The following is an 18,000-nucleotide window of genomic DNA, read 5'->3' on the forward strand; positions in this document are numbered from 1 at the left end:
TTTAATGAAGTCCAGCTTATCAGTTATTTCTATCATGGGTCGTGACATTGATGTTTATGTAAAAAGTCACTATCGTGACCTAGTTCATCTAGATTTTTCCTCATTAACTTTCAAGAATTTTACAGTGCTGTGTTACATTTATATCTGATCCATTTTGAGTTAATACTTATGAAGTGTTTAAGGACTGTATATAGTCATTATTTTGTAGGTGAATGGCCATGTATTCTAGCACCGTTTGTTGAAAAGACTGTCTTTTCTTGATTGTACTGCCTTTGCTCCTTTCTCAAAGATTAGTTAACTATATGTGAATCTATATAAATCATTTTAACATCTGGTATTTAATACTTCCTATGCTTTCTTGTAAACATTGTTGGTGTTCACACTTTATCCGATTGTCTAAAAAAACACATCTTTCTTTTTCATATTAACATTCTTATTTCAGCTGACAGTCATGTTTCTTTCTGCTGATATTCTTATGTGAGGTATTAGAAATATTGTTTCAAGTGTGCTGTTTCTACATCATCAACATATTATTTAACTCCTTGTGACAGCTTAGGTATTTATCAGAACATGCATAAAACTCAAATATTACTAGTCATCTATTTTCTGAATGACTCTGATATACTAGGCACTAGTCTAGCTTCTGTAATATCTTATTGTATATTCAGGTAGATTTGTATTACATATAAACATATATAAGTGGATGCATTTGTGTGTATATATATACTTATTTTTATTTGTATTACCAAGATAATTTATTTCCATAATGGACATATGTACACAATATATATTGAAGCAGAGGATAAGCAATTAACTATTTATGAGAAAGAAGAGAAGATATTTTAACCAGATCATTGAAAAGTTAGCTAGGGGTGGCTTCTGCTAGGGTGTAAAGGAAGGTAATATTCAAGAAACCACAAGTAGTTCAATACTGATGTAATATAAAATGTGAAGACCCATGTCAGTAAGTGTGTCAGGATGGGTAGGTGGGTACAGTACTGTTAAAAGTCAGATATGGTTAGAAAATGATATTCTTATTGAGGTACAAATAACATAAGTAGGTCATGCTATGATTATATTTTTATTTGAAAAGAATATACTGATAGAACTGTGGAGAAAGGACTTAAAAGTGTAAAAAAACAGAGACAGGGTATTGGTATTTCAATGGCTGAAATGAAACATAAACCTGAGTCAACTCAACGGTGGTGAAATGGAGAGGAAGAAGTTGATCTGGGGAATGGTTAAAAAGTTGAATAACAGCACTTCATGAATGTTTGGATATGCAATACACATAAACAAGAAACTTAGGCTCACTTTTGGTTTCTAGCTTTGGTAACTAGATTCATGGCAGAGTGATTTTCAGAGGCATAGAATAAGGAGGTAAAGCTCAAGTATTGAGGGGTGGAAAAATTAGATTGTTTGGAAATTTTACTCTAGAAGGATCATGCCTGTGGAGATGTTTATTTAGTTATAGGTAGGATAAATCAGTCTAGAATTCAAAACAAACATCTGATATGGAGATAAACAGTTGAGATTTATAAATGTTTAGGAAATGCCTTTGATGATCTTGAGAGAGATCTTTGATTACTTCTTTGTTCACAACTGCAAATTTTACCTATAGCTTGTCAATATTAACCATCCTCTTTCGGATGTTCTCTTTTCTGTTCATGGATTTATTTCCCTTGCGTTAGATTTCTTAAATGGTTTCTTCTTTCCTTTAGCAAAAAACAAACATAAAAGGCCTTTGGTAAAAAGCTTTACTAAGCTTCAAGGATAAACTCACTAATAAATGTAATAAGCTTTAGTTTATGATGATTAAAACAAAAAGTTAATATTTTCATTTTGAATATATCTCTAGTAAATAATAATTCATAGATACTGTCTATTTTTTAGGGATATTTGGTTAGGAATTAATTAAGTTAATTAAATTAATTAAACTCCTACATTAATGCCAATTTTGGTAGGAGTTTCATATGGAAATCCTTCATTTTCACAAAGTAGACTCCAATAATATTGCCTCCCATTTATATTTACTCATAAAAGCACTTGTTTCATTTAATAATTGTGAAATGTGTCAGACAAAACTCAGAGGAGACTTACGAAAATAAGTAAGTCTTATTTAATAAGAAATAGTGTATATATTTTATAGATATTAGTATTTTTAAGATTCTACAGAATCTACTTTTGTCTTGATTTATACTAAAATATAACATTCCAAAGCTTGAAGAAAAAAAAAGAGAAAGAATGCATTTGATTATCATTAGATAACACAGAATTGCACAGTAACTACCCAGTATTAAGTGAATATTTAATGGCTGCTCTTTAGCATGCAATTTAGTGTATGTGTTTAAAGTTAAAAATTTCAGTATTTTTCCTCTGAAATCTTGAAAGAAGCAACCAAAAGGTGCATTTTTCTTTCATAGTATGCTAAGCTTAGAGAGCGTTTTGACACTTTGAGACATTTTGCAAATGAAGAAACATTTCCCAAGATGTTAAATCTACCGGAAATGGGAGAGTCAGGCTACTCTGACATGACAATGGTGTGACTTACACTGGCTACGTGGCGCTCTCCCAAAGAAGGCAAAGAGCTGGGTGTAGTCCAAGGAAGTTGGTTGATTGAGACATGGCCACTATGACTTCCTTCCCCAGGAGACTTGAATAGGAAATGATAGAAAAGAACATCCTTTCTCCACATAGATGGACATGTAACATGCAACTTGAGATCTGTTAATCATTATATTTTCCAAGATGTGTAAAGCAGAAAAAAATGCTCAAATCTGTAGTGACAAGAGGATAAGTAAACAAAAGACAAAGGGTAAACAATGAAGTTCTAAGTTTCCTCTGGTTGATGTGAAGAAGCATGTTTTGAAGACAAAAAAAATTGAGTCAGCACAAACCTTCCTGATTCCTGATAACCAAAGACTGATTTCCATATGTATCTTGCATTTATATTTATAAATTTCTTAACGAACACTTTTTTTCTTTCTTCAAAGATTGGAAGAAAAACTTTTCCACATTGTGTTTTATACTCTTCACTTATTTTATTGCATAGTAATTATTTCATTGCAAAAAGAAAATGAATACCTGCTGGAGCAAGCTTAAGAAAATGGTTCTAATTCTAATGAAAAGTCAAGCTGTGTTAAAAACAAAACTAAGCAAAAACAAACAGTGACACCTATAAGGTTTTTCTCGCTCTAACTTCTGTTTCTCTCTGCTTTATTCTTCTCTTTATATGCAGACTTGAAACTTGAAGAACGATTTTTTCCCTTCTCCTTTCTATACTTGAGAGATTATGGATACCAACAGTTTCTATTTTTGCATATTACATATTCTTCTATCCAGAGAGATGTTGTCCTCTCTCATTTTCTCCTTCTCTTCCAGTTTCCCAAGGAAAGGAATTTTATTGGCTCATGCCTAGACCAATCATATATGACCAGGGAAGAAGAATCATGCTGTATAAAAACGACAGAATTCCCTACTGAAGAGGCCATGTGTTTAAATGTGAGGTGAGGATAGCTGTGTCTTGAAAATTGCTATTAACTTGGGAGTCCGTTATGTACTTCTCTTTTATGTCTGTCTACTTTCCACTTGTATTGGGATGTAAAGTGCCTGTCCACACAAAATGTTCATCTTACTTCCCTTACCCATGACAGACATTGTTAATTTGCTGTTATGCCTTTATCATGAAATTCCAAGGCAGCCATTAAATCCTGAAAGACAGAGGGCTCCATAAATGTCTTTTAAATCAAGTGGCATGCAAGGTAAATCTAATTTCCCATATCTTTCCTCTCACTTTCTCATTATATCTTTGATCCATTCTATGAATATTATGAAAGGTACCCTTCACTGTGTGACAGTTCCCTCACACTAATCTGAGAAGATGTTTTGGAGAAACAAAAAGGTAAGGAAAATATATAAACATTTGTATGTTATGTTGTCTTAAAGAACATTAACATTGCTTAGCAGGATTTTTATTTTCTAAAGTTTCAAAAATTTCTAAGACCCAAAGATATCCTAAATAAACCTCAGGCCTGAATTTTATTCTTAATATCACTAAATTCTCTGAACTTGATTATATATAAATGTATCCTTCTTTTAAAATGGATTTTCATGCTTAATGGAATTTCAATGTCAAATGCATATAAAATATTTTAGTTAAAATAATCAATGCTATTATACATTTTAAAAAACAAAGTATCATGACTTTAATTATAACATATTAATGAATATTTGAATGATGTAATAGTATTTTGGTATAGTAAATTCATCTTCACAAAGGATAAGTATTTGGGGGGATATATCATCCACTTCCTGTTTTCTGAAATCAATGAAATTATGTTATTTTAAAATGTACATCATTTTTATTTCAATTTTAAAGAGTAATTCACTGGTCACTTTTCCTTATTTATATCCTGGGTCAGACTAAGTCTTAAAATTGGTCTAAATACATTTTCATATTCTTTGCTTATATATTGGGTGTCGGAAAGAGAAAAGTAGAGAGAATTGTGGTGTTCTTTTCTAACTTTCTTACCCTGACTTTATTTCATGTTCACATTCCCCCTCTATCTTCTTTCTTTCTTTTCTCTTCTCTTTTTCCTTTCCTTTTCTTTTTTTTTCTTTTTCTTCCTTCCTCTTTTTGCTCTCATTCCTTCCTTTCATTCCTTCATCTGTACCTTTGTTAGCTCTGTTTACCAGTCTTTGTTTGTTTGTCTCTCTTTCTGCCTTTATTCGACTTGTAATTATTATTCCTACCTTCTTACAACATAACCTCTCCTCTAATCATCTAATGGTACAGCCCCTGCACTCATTTTTTTCTGGTCACAGAGGGGCCAGAGAGAAGCTAGGAAATCAGGAACTTGGACTACTATAGTTCTTGTGGAAGACAGCAAGAGTATATTTTTTGTATCACTATTTCTATGTGTGAAAGACCACATGCTTTCATTATGGAAATGGATATATTGGAGCCAATGCATTAATTAAAAAACATAATGTATACTTGATAGAGAAGTATTGATGATTATATAATATGATAGCAAAACACAGAGAAAAAATATTGTACTAGCAACTCAGTGTGTTACTTTGAATAGTCTTGGACTCTGTATATCACAATACTACAGAAGTTAGGAAGATTCTTCAAGAAACGCAGGGCTAATTGTGAAAGTAAGAATAAGAAAATCTCTTTGTAGCTTTCAAAATTGAAAGTAAACATAACCTGAATCTGAATTTTTATCATAGAATTTTGATATTATAGTTAAAATTTTCTAGCAAAATTTTTCATTTTAATATGCCTTCAAGAAATAATTTTATTATCAGACTAAATATTTCTAGCCACTATTTTGCCTATAGTAACAATTGTTTGTTAATGTGAGGTTTTTTTTTAAGGAATATATGTGAAAACTAGTAGGTATTGCCACATTTATGTTTTGTCAAAGTTACTTTTATGTAACTTTACCTCTTATACTTGAAAGCAAAACTTTTTGAAAGATATTTTTCTTATTCTCTTTTATTTCCTTTCTCTATTAACCTATTTTGTGTTTCCCATGGCATGTTTTCATCGTAAGAGGCTTAAGTTTCTCAATTACAGGGCTTTTTCCACATTGGAAAATAAAGTTACATCACATTCTATGTTCTTTTACTCATATTTCTGCATTAGCAGTTTTCTAAAAATTAACCTTGCTCAGGTGGTGGATTTCTGCTGACACATAAAGGCACTGCTGCAGAAGCAAAACTAAACTAAATAGAAATATGCTTGGCTATGCATTTATAGCATTTCCTAGAGGCTTTTTCATAAAGATAATTCCAGAAGAAAGTATAAAAGTGAAACTTTTGTTACTATAAAACAAGGATAAGATTTTCCTCTTTTGTGGGTTATAAACACTCCCTAAAATCAAAACTGGCCTTAGCAAAATTTGAAAGAAATGTACAGATATTTCTTTTGAATCCTCTCAGCTTCAACATCCTCTTTTTCTTTCTACTAGAACTCCCTTTCTCAGTTAGATTTCCTTTCTTCATACTCCCTTTTGAACCTAGTCAGATAGTTCTTTCCCACAGAGAGAGAACCAACTGACACCCTCCCTTCTTGTCTTCTAGAATGATCCAAGCTCTAGTTCCCTTCACTAGGGGAGACGTGTTCTCAGTGCTAGGTCTGAGTTTCAGCAGTACCCAATGTGTTAGGAAAAATCAAAAAGTGGACATACTGGAGCTCTTACTTGTGACATAGGGTTTGCAAAACCAAAGTAGAAGTGAAACTCTGACAGAGCTTAGAGGGTTTCTGGCAATCAATAAAATAACACAAATGCCACCTAGCATTTAATGAAATTTTACTTGTGACAAACAAATAATTCTTACTCTATAGATAATTTCTAGGTACCCTGCCTTAATCTGCAGAAAATTGTCAGCATCTCTTCTCATCACTTTTTTATGAGATACATGGGGGTAAGTTTTGTTTTTCTGTAGGAAATGATCTTTTGTGCCTGGCTTTCCATCCAAATACATTTTAATATTAGGAATCAAAGTTTTGACACATATCTTGCCTTCTTAATTATGCAGAGTTTCCAACATTGTAGTTTCGCATGAATATTTGACACTAAAAAAACAGACACAAATTTGAAACAGAGTAAAGTTTTGGTTGACACATCCCCAGGATGTGAGTTTTATGGGCTTATCTCTATCTAATACAACTTTATGATGTACTTACCCTAAAATGCTCTCACATTCTGCATCAGCTGCCTTCCTCCTCTCAAATGCAGCTGTAGTACAATTTTAAAATCTGTGTTTATTCTTCTTCCCCATGCTTTATGTTTCCCATGCCTGTTTGTGTGCAAAAAAACCCTAATTTACATAATATTAGGCAAAGTAACAAAGCTCAAGTTTCTAAGAGTATGGATCAGATTATGAAGAGACAATGTTCATAATGTTGTTCCTTAAGTCATTTGTTCAATCAGGTTTTGAACATAGACACAAAATCCCCCTACTCCTACCTCAAAACACATAGTCATGCTCAGAATCTTAGTGCATTCTTATCTCAGTTAGGCAAACAAAGAAAGGAAGGGCAAAATGCTATAAAACTTTGATAGAAAGCACATAGTGACAGATCGGCAGTAATACTCCTACCTTTAATTTCTTCCTTAGGATTAAGTGTGTTTATGCACAAATTATGCTATTCTAAGAGCTTGTGGTGGTATAGAAAACAATGCCACATGAACACATTTTTCAAGTGGTAGCTTTTGTATAAGTTAAATTTCAATTAAAAGTATACCCATACTGTTCTTGCTTTCACCAAATTCAGTTTAAAAATATTATTTTGATCCAGACAATATTTTTAAGGTCTACATCAAAGGAGCCTATCCAGTAAATCAAAATATGTCATTGTTTTTTAAAGTTTTAAAGTTTCCAGCAGGACTGAGGCTAGGTTCTGCTAAGTAATAGAAAAAGTGTAGGAACGACTTGGAAATTGTTCAGAAATTCACTCTGCCCCTCATTAAATACTTGGAGTCTGTACTGAATTGTGTATGGACAGCAGGCCAGAATAAAGGAGGCAGGGAGATTCTAAAGGGCACGAACCAGAGAATACAGAGAATTAGATTAGAATCTATGTGTGTTTAAAAGTGTGCGTCTGTATCTGTGTGACTTAATTATATTCCTTATGTGCTACTTCATCAGCTGATGTGCATCCCAGTAAGGATTTAGGGAGTTCTGAAAATCTGGCATTGCTCAGATGAGTCACATGCTGTGGTTTCTCCTGCTTTGGGAACGTCTAGGAATGTTACATCATTTGTCATTAACAAATATATGTCCTTTAAACGTGTCTGTTGGCATCTTTATATGAACCACTTAACCTTCTCATTTTGATGCTGAGACTCATCAGACTCATCTCTAATATGTTAATAACATTACTGTTATCCATTTCTAGGCAGAGTTTTGATTCCCAGACAGGGTGAAAGAGCTGCAATATGACATATGCTTGGTCCACTCTTCATAATACCACCACAAGGCCAATGTGACCTCAAGTCATTGGGGGAAAAGAAAGTGCCCTATATACAAATTAGCAAGGGACTATGATTTACATGATAGCAACCTGATCTGAATAAAAAGTTCATTTAAAATATTTATTTTGGTTTCACACCAACACTTCTCGACTGCTCCGTGCACTAAGGCTAGGTGATAATATAAAGATTTTAATAGAAGCAAGGGTTAAAAAAAAATGACAAGGAGGAATATATGTACTTAAATTCAAAGTAAACTTTGAAAATCAATGTGGCTGACATCAGGGAGCTAGCAGAAAGACTTGAATCTTTTACTATGCCGGAAGAGTTGGAATAATTTTAATTGAGGCCTCTGAGAGAGATTTTGGCTGTTTCAGGTGAAACATGTTAAAACACTAGAGACTGTAAAAAAAAAAAAAAAAAAAACTAGAGACTAATACTCATTAAAATATGTTTTTAAATATATCATTATAAGAAGATGGTGTTTTCAACTATGTATTAATTACATGAAAATACATTTAAATATCCTAAACAGGTAAGCTCTAAGCTCTATTGGTAAAAATAACTTTGTGAAACACATAAAATTAGTCTGTGAGGAATTGCTTTCTTTCTATCTTTAGGACAGAAGTATTAACTCTTAGTGCAGTTAATGCCTATAAATCAATATACTGGTTCAGAGTAAAATCTTGTTTTGCCACTTCCACTGTGTATACATAAGGAATTTACCCACTTGAATTATATTGTTCTGTTGCATTACATCAAGTAAATTTTAAAATGCTTCATGTACTAAGGGTAAAAGCTTTCTAAATGGCAATTCACGTGTATGAGATCAATTAAAGGTACTAGATGCTTTACTGTAGTCAACACGAATTATGAAGTTACTGGAAAAGCATAAGCCATTGTGCATTAGAAGCTTGCGTACGTGTAATATTTGTCTGTAATTTAATTCTACACAACAGATTTAAGAAAGAAAACCATAAATAAGTAGATGCTGCTTGAGTGCTGGAAAGTGGAGTGAGCTTCACTTGGTATATCATTTAATTTAATTATACATTTTAATAAAACTTATTTTAAATCAACTACCTCATATTCTAAGCTGGTTATTAAATTTGAGGAATGTTTTAGAAGTCAATGTGAACCAAAAAGACTAAAATGATCCTTTTTTAATTAAAAAAAATGTGTTTCGTTATGTAGTGTAGCAAATCATTAAGGACATAATATGTTACCAAAGACATATATGCATTATTTTCAGAAAATAATAATTTAATAACCATCTTTCTAAAAATGTCATAGTGACTAGAATTTCCAAATTAAGCATTGCTGTTCTGTTTAAAATGAATAGTTAAGATTGTGCCTCATGTAATATGTGCTTAAAGCAAAAAGTAAAATATTTAACTGTTTTTAGCATATATCATGTATTCTATAAGTGTTTGTAAAACAGATTTAGAATATTTAAATTCTATTCGTAAAATTATTTCCATTTAAATTTTAAAATATTCGAGGTTGAAAAGTATGTAAATTTATTTTTTTAATTGAATTGATATCTACATGTAACATTTGTGATCACCAACGAAGGACTGAATTTTGTAAATACATGATTTTAAATGTGAACTGCTTGCTTTTTTTAACTAATAATTCAAGAGTTTGGTGTGGTGGGAATGATGTCATTTAATGATAGATTAAATAGGCAGATTGTTAACTTTCTAACATATTTGCTTTAGTGCTGTTTATTCTTTAGCTGTGAAAATGTATCTACAATCATAATATCACTCAATATAGTTGTGGACAGTGAGGTACATTTTAACTCCTCAATTTAAAATAAAAATACAATATAGTATCAAACATGTTGAGATGATTTATAAATCTGTAATTTGTAATCATTTCTCTTCCAGTGGGTTTGGCAGTATATACATTCAAGTCATTTAGGCGCCACTAGGCTTAAGAGCACCTAATGGGCCAGTTGCATTTCTATCTCAGAGGGAAGAGATTGATCATTCCCTGAGCCTACTGGGCTCCCTCTAAGCATACACCTTTTGTTTTGACTAATTAATATATTTGAGTCATAAAACTATCTGTGATTTTAAATTCTTCTCTTATGGTTAAGATTGCCCATTTTCCTTATCTACAAGACCATAAAAGCTTTTCTTACCAGTCCCTCATGCTTAAAACATGAAATAAAACTCAGAAAACATGTATTTTTGATCATATTTTCTTAAATAGCCATAATATATTTTGCTATATTTGAGAAATGTTGACCTCTGCCACTTTCGTGAGCCTTCCAATAAACTCTGCCCAATTCCCCTTCTGAGCTAAGATAACAGGAATGTCCACACACAAAAAAAGTACTATCTTAGGTGAGAGGATGAGGCAAAGTACCAGTTTAGATTCTAAGAATGGACAGTGCCCATTATTGAGAACATCATTACCAATTCTAAGTCTAAATTCAAAGAGAACCTGGTTATTGATGTGCCCACTTCCACAAACCCAGGGAGGGACTAAAGATTTTTGGACTAGTTTGAAAACCTTGTGGAAGAGAGATTGGGGGGTGTGGTGGGGGTGGATGGGAATGGAGAGGGCAAACATAAAAAGAATATTTATCTCTTGGCAACCACATTTCATTATTTACCATATGATGTTATCCTCTCACCAATTCCTGTCTTGGAGGATGGGTGGAGGCATTAGACTGGTTCTTCTCCCTGAAACTGAAGGCAGAAAGACAAAAGAATTTTGATATGAATATTTGCGAGAAGAGAAGGCTGTCACTCTGTACCTCAGACTACTGACTGTTTAGCCACCAGACTTACCATACTGGCTGGTATAGGAAGTGTTCCAGGGAGAACTGGTACACAGATATTAGTCAGATAATTCATACTTGCTCATGTTCTTGGTTCTAAAGAGATATGTGAGATAAGTGTGAGAGAAGTATCCCTGCTGAAAGGACTCAAATGTATGAGAACTTCTGGGCTATAGACTTGGAAGGTACAACAAATGTAGGGGGAGAAGTGAAACAAGCAAATTGGATAAGATGGGCATGAGGTCAGTTGATAACTGTTGAGGGCATGTGTAAAATTAAGTTCACATCAGCCACACATTCTGTGGTTGATGACCAATAGAATAAGGACAGCAACCTTGCTACTACTTACTAGATGCTGTTAATATTCCACCTGTAAAGAAACGAGCGGGCTTCCCTGGTGGTGCAGTGGTTGCGAGTCCGCCCGCCGATGCAGGGGACACGGGTTCATGCCCCGGTCTGGGAAGATCCCACATACCGCGGAGCGGAGAGGCCACAACAACGAGAGGCCCGTGTACCGCAAAATAAAAAAAAATAATAATAAAAATAAATAAAAAATAAAGAAACGAGCACTTCCAATCATATGGGGCACATGTAGCTGCATTTAATTCTTTACTTTTCCCTTTTCCATTCCCTGGTGCCAGAAGCATAAGAAAAGAAGAGTAGACAGGGAGAGCGTGGGAAACATATTACAAAATTTCTTCTCACTAAGACTCTGAGTGATGCCCATTTCAGAAGTGGGTGAGGGTGACACTTTGAATCAAGTAACATTGAAATTTTCATATAGATAGGTTTAAGTCTTAATAATAAATGTTGACTGAAATAATAACTTGCTATCCAGGGAACTCATTACCCAGAAGGGAAGTTTTTTGAACAGAGTATATCTATTATCTTAACTAGAAAAGCAAAATAATTTCATGTATCAAAGCATTATTTTCAAAAGGTTTAAACATGCCTCTCATAAAAATATAGACTAGACATTAATCAAAATTTGATTTAACTCATTAACGAGAGAACTTGCAAGATGCGAAGCTCTTTATCATATCATTTGAGAAAATTTTCATAGTCATTTGAGAAAAGTTTGCTAATTTGGAAAAAGTTTGCTAAGTTGGAAAATAGATTGATTTATGTCCCATAGAGCAATAAAACCTAAACGTTGGGGTAACCATCTCTACTCAACAGACATCATTTGCATCTCTCTTGACAAAAACCTACATTTTAGCCTATAACTTCAAGAAACAAACCTCTAATAAATAGTCAACAGTAAATCAGATAAAGGTACATACCATAGAAAATAAAATGATATATGAGTAAGACTGATAGACCAGGGGTCATCAAGTTTTGCATGTGTGTATGAAAATTCAGATAATAAATATTTTAGGCTTTGTGATATATATGGTTTCTGATGTAACTACTCAACTTTATCATTGTAGAGTAAAAAAGACATAGATAATACAGAAAGAAAGTAGCATAGCTATTTTTCCATATGATTTCATTCATGGACACTGAAATTTGTATTTCATACAATTTTTATGTCATCAAATAGTCTTCTTTTGATTTTTTCAATCAATTAAAAATGTGAAAAACAAACAAACAGTCCGTAGGTCATATAAAAACAGGTAATGGGCCAGATTTGGCCCCTGTGTTAGTCTATGATATTTAAAGGACACATGGTCATCCTTTTACTTTATATCCAAGTTTTCTTAATATGTGATTATATATCAATTAGTTGAATCTTTTCACATCTGTTCTACCTACAATTGGAAGTTCTCAGTTTAAAATGGTTTAAAGATATTGGACTTTAACCAGAAAGACAATGGACCCTAAGGCACATTGAGAAATAGTTTTTCTAGCTCTAACTTTATGTAACCCTAGACAGGCAAGTTCCTTGGATACTTTGGGGCTCTCATAACCCAGATACTTGAGCTAAATAATTTCTAAGATTGTTCTTAAGTATAAGACTATTTGCTACAGGTATATTTAAAACAAATGAAAATTATTTAGGAAAATATTTTCTCTACATTGTTTTTTCACACTTGTAGAGAAATCTATGCCAAGTGAGAATTGTATTCTCAATCTCAAACACATGTCAACATTATCTACATTTTATACAGCTTAGTGTGCAAAGTGATTTGCATTTAGAGTGACATAATATGCTTATTTTCATGAGGATTCAAATCAACAAGTATATGAGCCCTAGAAGCATTTAGAAAGCTAAGCAATATTGTGCGGGGGAAGTATGATCAAAATGAAGTTGTATGAAATGTTGGCAATTACCATTTTATTATAGGATTCTGAATGATTAATCCACAGTAAGTAGGAAAAAGGCAGTCAGGCCTAAGTGAGCTATCTAAAATAGACTCTAGTTCTATACAAATTTCATAAGTAAAATTATATCAAAGGAGAGAATCTATGAAAATTATAAACACATTTTCTTTCAAACACATCTGAAACATGAAAATGTATGGCCCATTTTGTCATCTGAAACTATTTAGACTCATGTATACCCCAGAGAAGAAATGAATTTTGAAGATAAGGATACTTCTTTAATTGCATAAATGATATGTATTAAAGAAAATGTTTTTCAATTACATCACTGTTAACTAGGTTGGTGACACTATGATAGAAACATTTTGTATTGTGATAGTGGACAAGAGAGTATTTCTAACTATCCTTTTTTTATCACATTGCTTCTTGTAGAGAGATAACCAACCCATCCAAAAGTTACAATTTGACTAGCTTGTAAGAATTCTGTGTTATGTGTTTAGGACAGAAGGCAGGTTGGGGGGAGACCAAATAATCTGAATATTTTATTTAAAATAAAAGTTGTATGGAAAGCTTATTATTCCAAAGTACTTTTTCTTCCAAATTACCTTACTCCTCTTCTCTCCTCATCTAGTCAATTAAAAAATCCTCAGTTAAATAAAAGCAGCCTACTAAGCCCCCCAAGTTTAGTGACATTATTCTTTGTGTAAATATAAAATGAATAAAAAATGTTTCTGGCTTTTTCTTTATTCAATTTTTATGTTTGTCACACACAGCAAGAAAAATCATAAGTAAATTAAGGAAGTGTTTAACACGCATTAATATAAATAAGAATTAGAGTAGTGTAAAAATAATAGAACCCACCTTGATTACTGAAACTCCTGTTAATTATATTTTCACATTGTTTAAATCACTGTATTACTCACATTAATTATGTGCCTATTATGTTTCAAACACTGTACTAGATAGAAACGTTTTTGTTCTTCCTTAATAGCAAAGGAAGAGACACACAGACAGACTATTACTAAATGGGAAGAATGTAGTCAAATGTTAGAAAATTAACATTGTAGTACAGTTCAAGAGATGGAAGAAAAAAATCATAGAAAACATCATTCGTTATAAAGCAAAGTAAGTTTTTTTTGTACATATATTGGGAATAATTTATATTAAAATCACTGGGGTATTGGTAAAGACATTTCATGTAAGTTAACCTAGATTTTAATAAAACACATATTAAAGGAGGACAACAGTAGAGTGCAAATAATATTATCATTAATAATTATAATTTTTTCAGCTAAATTTTTATAAATATATTGAAGAAATATGTGACAAAATTTATGGGATGAAAACTATTACATTTTAGATTAACAAAATATAATTTTAAACAGTACAAAGAACTATATAGTTAATAAGTCAGAGTATTATAAAATATTAAGATAAAGTCTAAAACATTTTCATTGCTTTTTCTCCTTATATATATTTTTAACATCTTTATTGGAATATAATTGCTTTACAATGTTGTGTTAGTTTCTGCTGTATAAAAAAAGAATCAGTTATATGTATACATATATCCTCATATCCCCTCCCTCTTCAGTCTCCTTACCACGCTCCCTATCCCACATTTCTAGGTGGTTATAAAGCACCAAGCTGATCTCCCTGTGCGATGCAGCTGCTTCCGACTATCTATTTTACATTCAGTAGTATATGTATGTCAATGCTACTCTCTCACTTCGTCCCAGCTTACCCTCCCCTCACCCCGTGTCCTCAAGTCCACTCTCTACGTATGCATCTTTATTCCTGTCCTGCCCCTAGGTTGATCAAACCATTTTTTAAAATTCCATATATATGTGTTAGTATATGATATTTACTTTTCTCTTTCTGACTTCACTCTGTATGACAGAGTCTAGGTCCATCCACCTCACTACAAATAACTCAATTTCATTTCTTTTTGTGGCTGAGTAGTATTCCATTGTATATATGTGCCACATCTTCTTTATTCATTCATCTGTAGATGGACACTTAGGTTATTTCCATGTCCTGGCTATTGTAAATAGTGCTGCAATGAACATTGTGGAACATGTCTCTTTTTGAATTATGGTTTTCTAAGGGTATATGCTCAGTAGTGGGATTGCTGGCTCATATGGTGGTTCTATTTTTAGTTTTTTAAGGAACCTCCATACTGTTTTCCATAGTGGCTGTATCAATTTACATTCCCACCAACAGTGCAAGAGGGTTTCCTTTTCTCCATACCCTCTCCAGCATTTTTTTTTTTTTTTTTTTTTTTTTTTTTTTTTTTTTTTTTTGCGGTACGCGGGCCTCTCACTGCTGTGGCCCCTCCCGTTGCGGAGCACAGGCTCCGGACGCGCAGGCTCAGCAGCCATGGCTCACGGGCCCATCCGCTCCGCGGCACGTGGGATCTTCCCGGAACGGGGCACGAACCCGTGTCCCCTGCATCGGCAGGCGGACTCTCAACCACTGCGCCACCAGGGAAGCCCACCCTCTCCAGCATTTATTGTTTGTAGATATTTTGATGATGGCCATTCTGACTGCTGTGAGGGGATACCTCATTGTAGTTTTGATTTGCATTCCTCTAATGATTAGTGATGTCGAGCATCCTTTCATGTGTTTGTTGGCAATCTGTATATCTTCTTTGGAGAAATGTCTATTTAGTTCTTCTGCCGAATTTTGGATTGGGTTGTTAGTTTTTTTCATATTGAGCTGCATGAGTTGCTTGTATATTTTGGAGATTAATCCTTTGTCAGTTGCTTCCTTTGCAAATATTTTCTACCATTATGAGGGTTGTCTTTTCGTCTTGTTTATGGTTTCCTTTGCTGGGCAAAAGCTTTTAAGTTTCATTAAGTCCCATTGTTTATTTTTGTTTTTATTTCCATTACTTTAGGAGGTGGGTCAAAAAGTATCTTGCTGTGATTTATGTCATAGAGTGTTCTGCCTATATTTTTCTCTAAGAGTTTTATAGTGCCTGGCCTTACATTTAGGTCCTTAATTCATTTTGAGTTTATTTTTGTGTATGGTGTTAGGGAGTGTTCTAATTTCATTCTTTTACATATAGCTCTCCAGTTTTCCCAGCACCACTTATTGAAGAGGCTATCTTTTCTCCATTGTAAGTTCTTGCACCCTTTACCAAAGATAAGGTGACCATATGTGTGTGGGTTTATCTCTGGACTTTCTATCCTGTTCCATTGATCTATATTTCTGTTTTTGTGCCAGTATCATACTCTCTTGATTACTGTAGCTTTATAGTATAGTCTGAAGTCAGTGAGCCTGATTTATCCAGTTCCATTTTTCATTTTCAAGATTGCTTTGGCTATTTGGGGTATTTTGTTTTTCAATCAGAGAAGAAAAAGAAATAAAAGTAATTCAAGTTGGAAAAGAAGAAGTAAAACTGTCACTCTTTGCAGATGACATGATACTATACATAGAGAATCCTAAAGATGCTACCAGAAAACTACTAAAACTAATCAATGAATTTGGTAAAGTAGCAGGAAACAAAATTAATGTACAGAAATCTCTTGCATTCCTATACACTAAAAATGAAAAATCTGAAAGAGAAATTCAGGAAACACTCCCATTTACCACTGCAACAAAAAGAATAAAATACCTAGGAATAAACCTACCTAAGGAGACAAAAGACCTGTATGCAGAAAACTATAAGACACTGATGAAAGACATTAAAGATGATACAAACAGATGGAGAGATATACCATGTTCTTGGATTGGAAGAATCAACATTGTGAAAATGAGTACACTACCCAAAGCAATCTACAGATGCAATGCAATCCCTATCAAACTACCAATGGAATATTTCACAGAAATAGAACAAAAAATTTTACAGTTTGTATGGTAATCTCCTTATATTTTGATACTAATTCCTTTCAGGTTAATATCCCTGCATTAAATCACTTTTCTCTATATGTTTTATACTTATTATGTACACCACATGGTTTTCAAGTATCAATAAGTATTGCTTTTGGTCATATTGTATGTTCTGCTTACGGACATATCTAGAAATGTATATTTTTCTAAACCAGGTGTGTAATTTAAATGAAAACATGTCTTAAGTTTCACAAATTGCTTATCAAGAGTGACATATAGTGACAGTGAACTATAGAATATGTATGAACTTGAACAACTTTCACATCTATTTCTACTGATGCCTCCATGACTTTGGCAGAGCACTTAAATGAAACTTTGAAAGGTGATGCATACGTTTTTTAAGTTACTTACAAAAATATACCTACACAAAAGAATTGCATATCAAATATATCCCCATGGGGTCTAGTAGTTTTAATGTGAACTTTTACTGGAGTTATTTTAACATGAACACACCAGGTTTGAAGAAGTACCTATATACACACAAATTTACTAATGTAATATACACAGTATAAACTATTAGAAGTGAACACCTTCAAAGAATGTTCTAAAAATAAATACATAGAGGAATCCTAATATTTTCTTTCCATATCCATCGGTGTAAGTTGTTCTTCCCCTCTGGAGGCCACTACTGTAACTCAGTATTTTGTAGCTCAGGGATGGGCAAGGTAGGTTTTGTGCTACCAGAATGTGGGGATAATATATATCAAAATTTGGGGGTTGATGGTAGGATATATGTTTTAAAAACAGCTTAAAAATCACTGGTCTAGAAGAAGAAACTGGTAAAGTCTGAATTCCAAAGATTTTTCCTCCTATTGTATATCTAAGTATCCTTTTCTCTGCAATTTTCTTTCAAAGAATGAGAACTTTGCCACAGAGGAAAAGGGAATTAGAGGAGGGTCATGTCATTTAGAAATTATGCCACATCACATACCTAATGGTCAAATCTGAATCCAATAACCAGGTTCATCTAAGAATTTTTACATATCATCTAGGTACTCAGAGAAGAAGTGTAATCCCTAAAATAACTAAAGCCAATCTTCACATTTGTAATTTGCCTGTAATAAA

General features: G+C 33.1%; 1 long non-coding RNA gene across 1 annotated transcript in view; it reads right to left on the reverse strand.

The window, feature by feature from the left end:
• Positions 1-6,786: 6,786 nt before the first annotated feature.
• LOC136793922 (uncharacterized) overlaps positions 6,787-18,000 on the reverse strand; it is a 49,166-nt gene continuing 37,952 nt past the window's right edge. The window contains exons 2-3 of the long non-coding RNA XR_010840006.1: positions 10,633-10,687; positions 6,787-6,810 (exon numbers count right to left, since the gene is read on the reverse strand). This is a non-coding gene — a long non-coding RNA (uncharacterized lncRNA). The remainder of the gene's footprint in view (positions 6,811-10,632; positions 10,688-18,000) is intronic.

The sequence above is a fragment of the Kogia breviceps genome, chromosome 3 (genome assembly GCF_026419965.1).
Source record: "Kogia breviceps isolate mKogBre1 chromosome 3, mKogBre1 haplotype 1, whole genome shotgun sequence".
Taxonomy (NCBI): Eukaryota; Metazoa; Chordata; class Mammalia; order Artiodactyla; family Physeteridae; genus Kogia; species Kogia breviceps.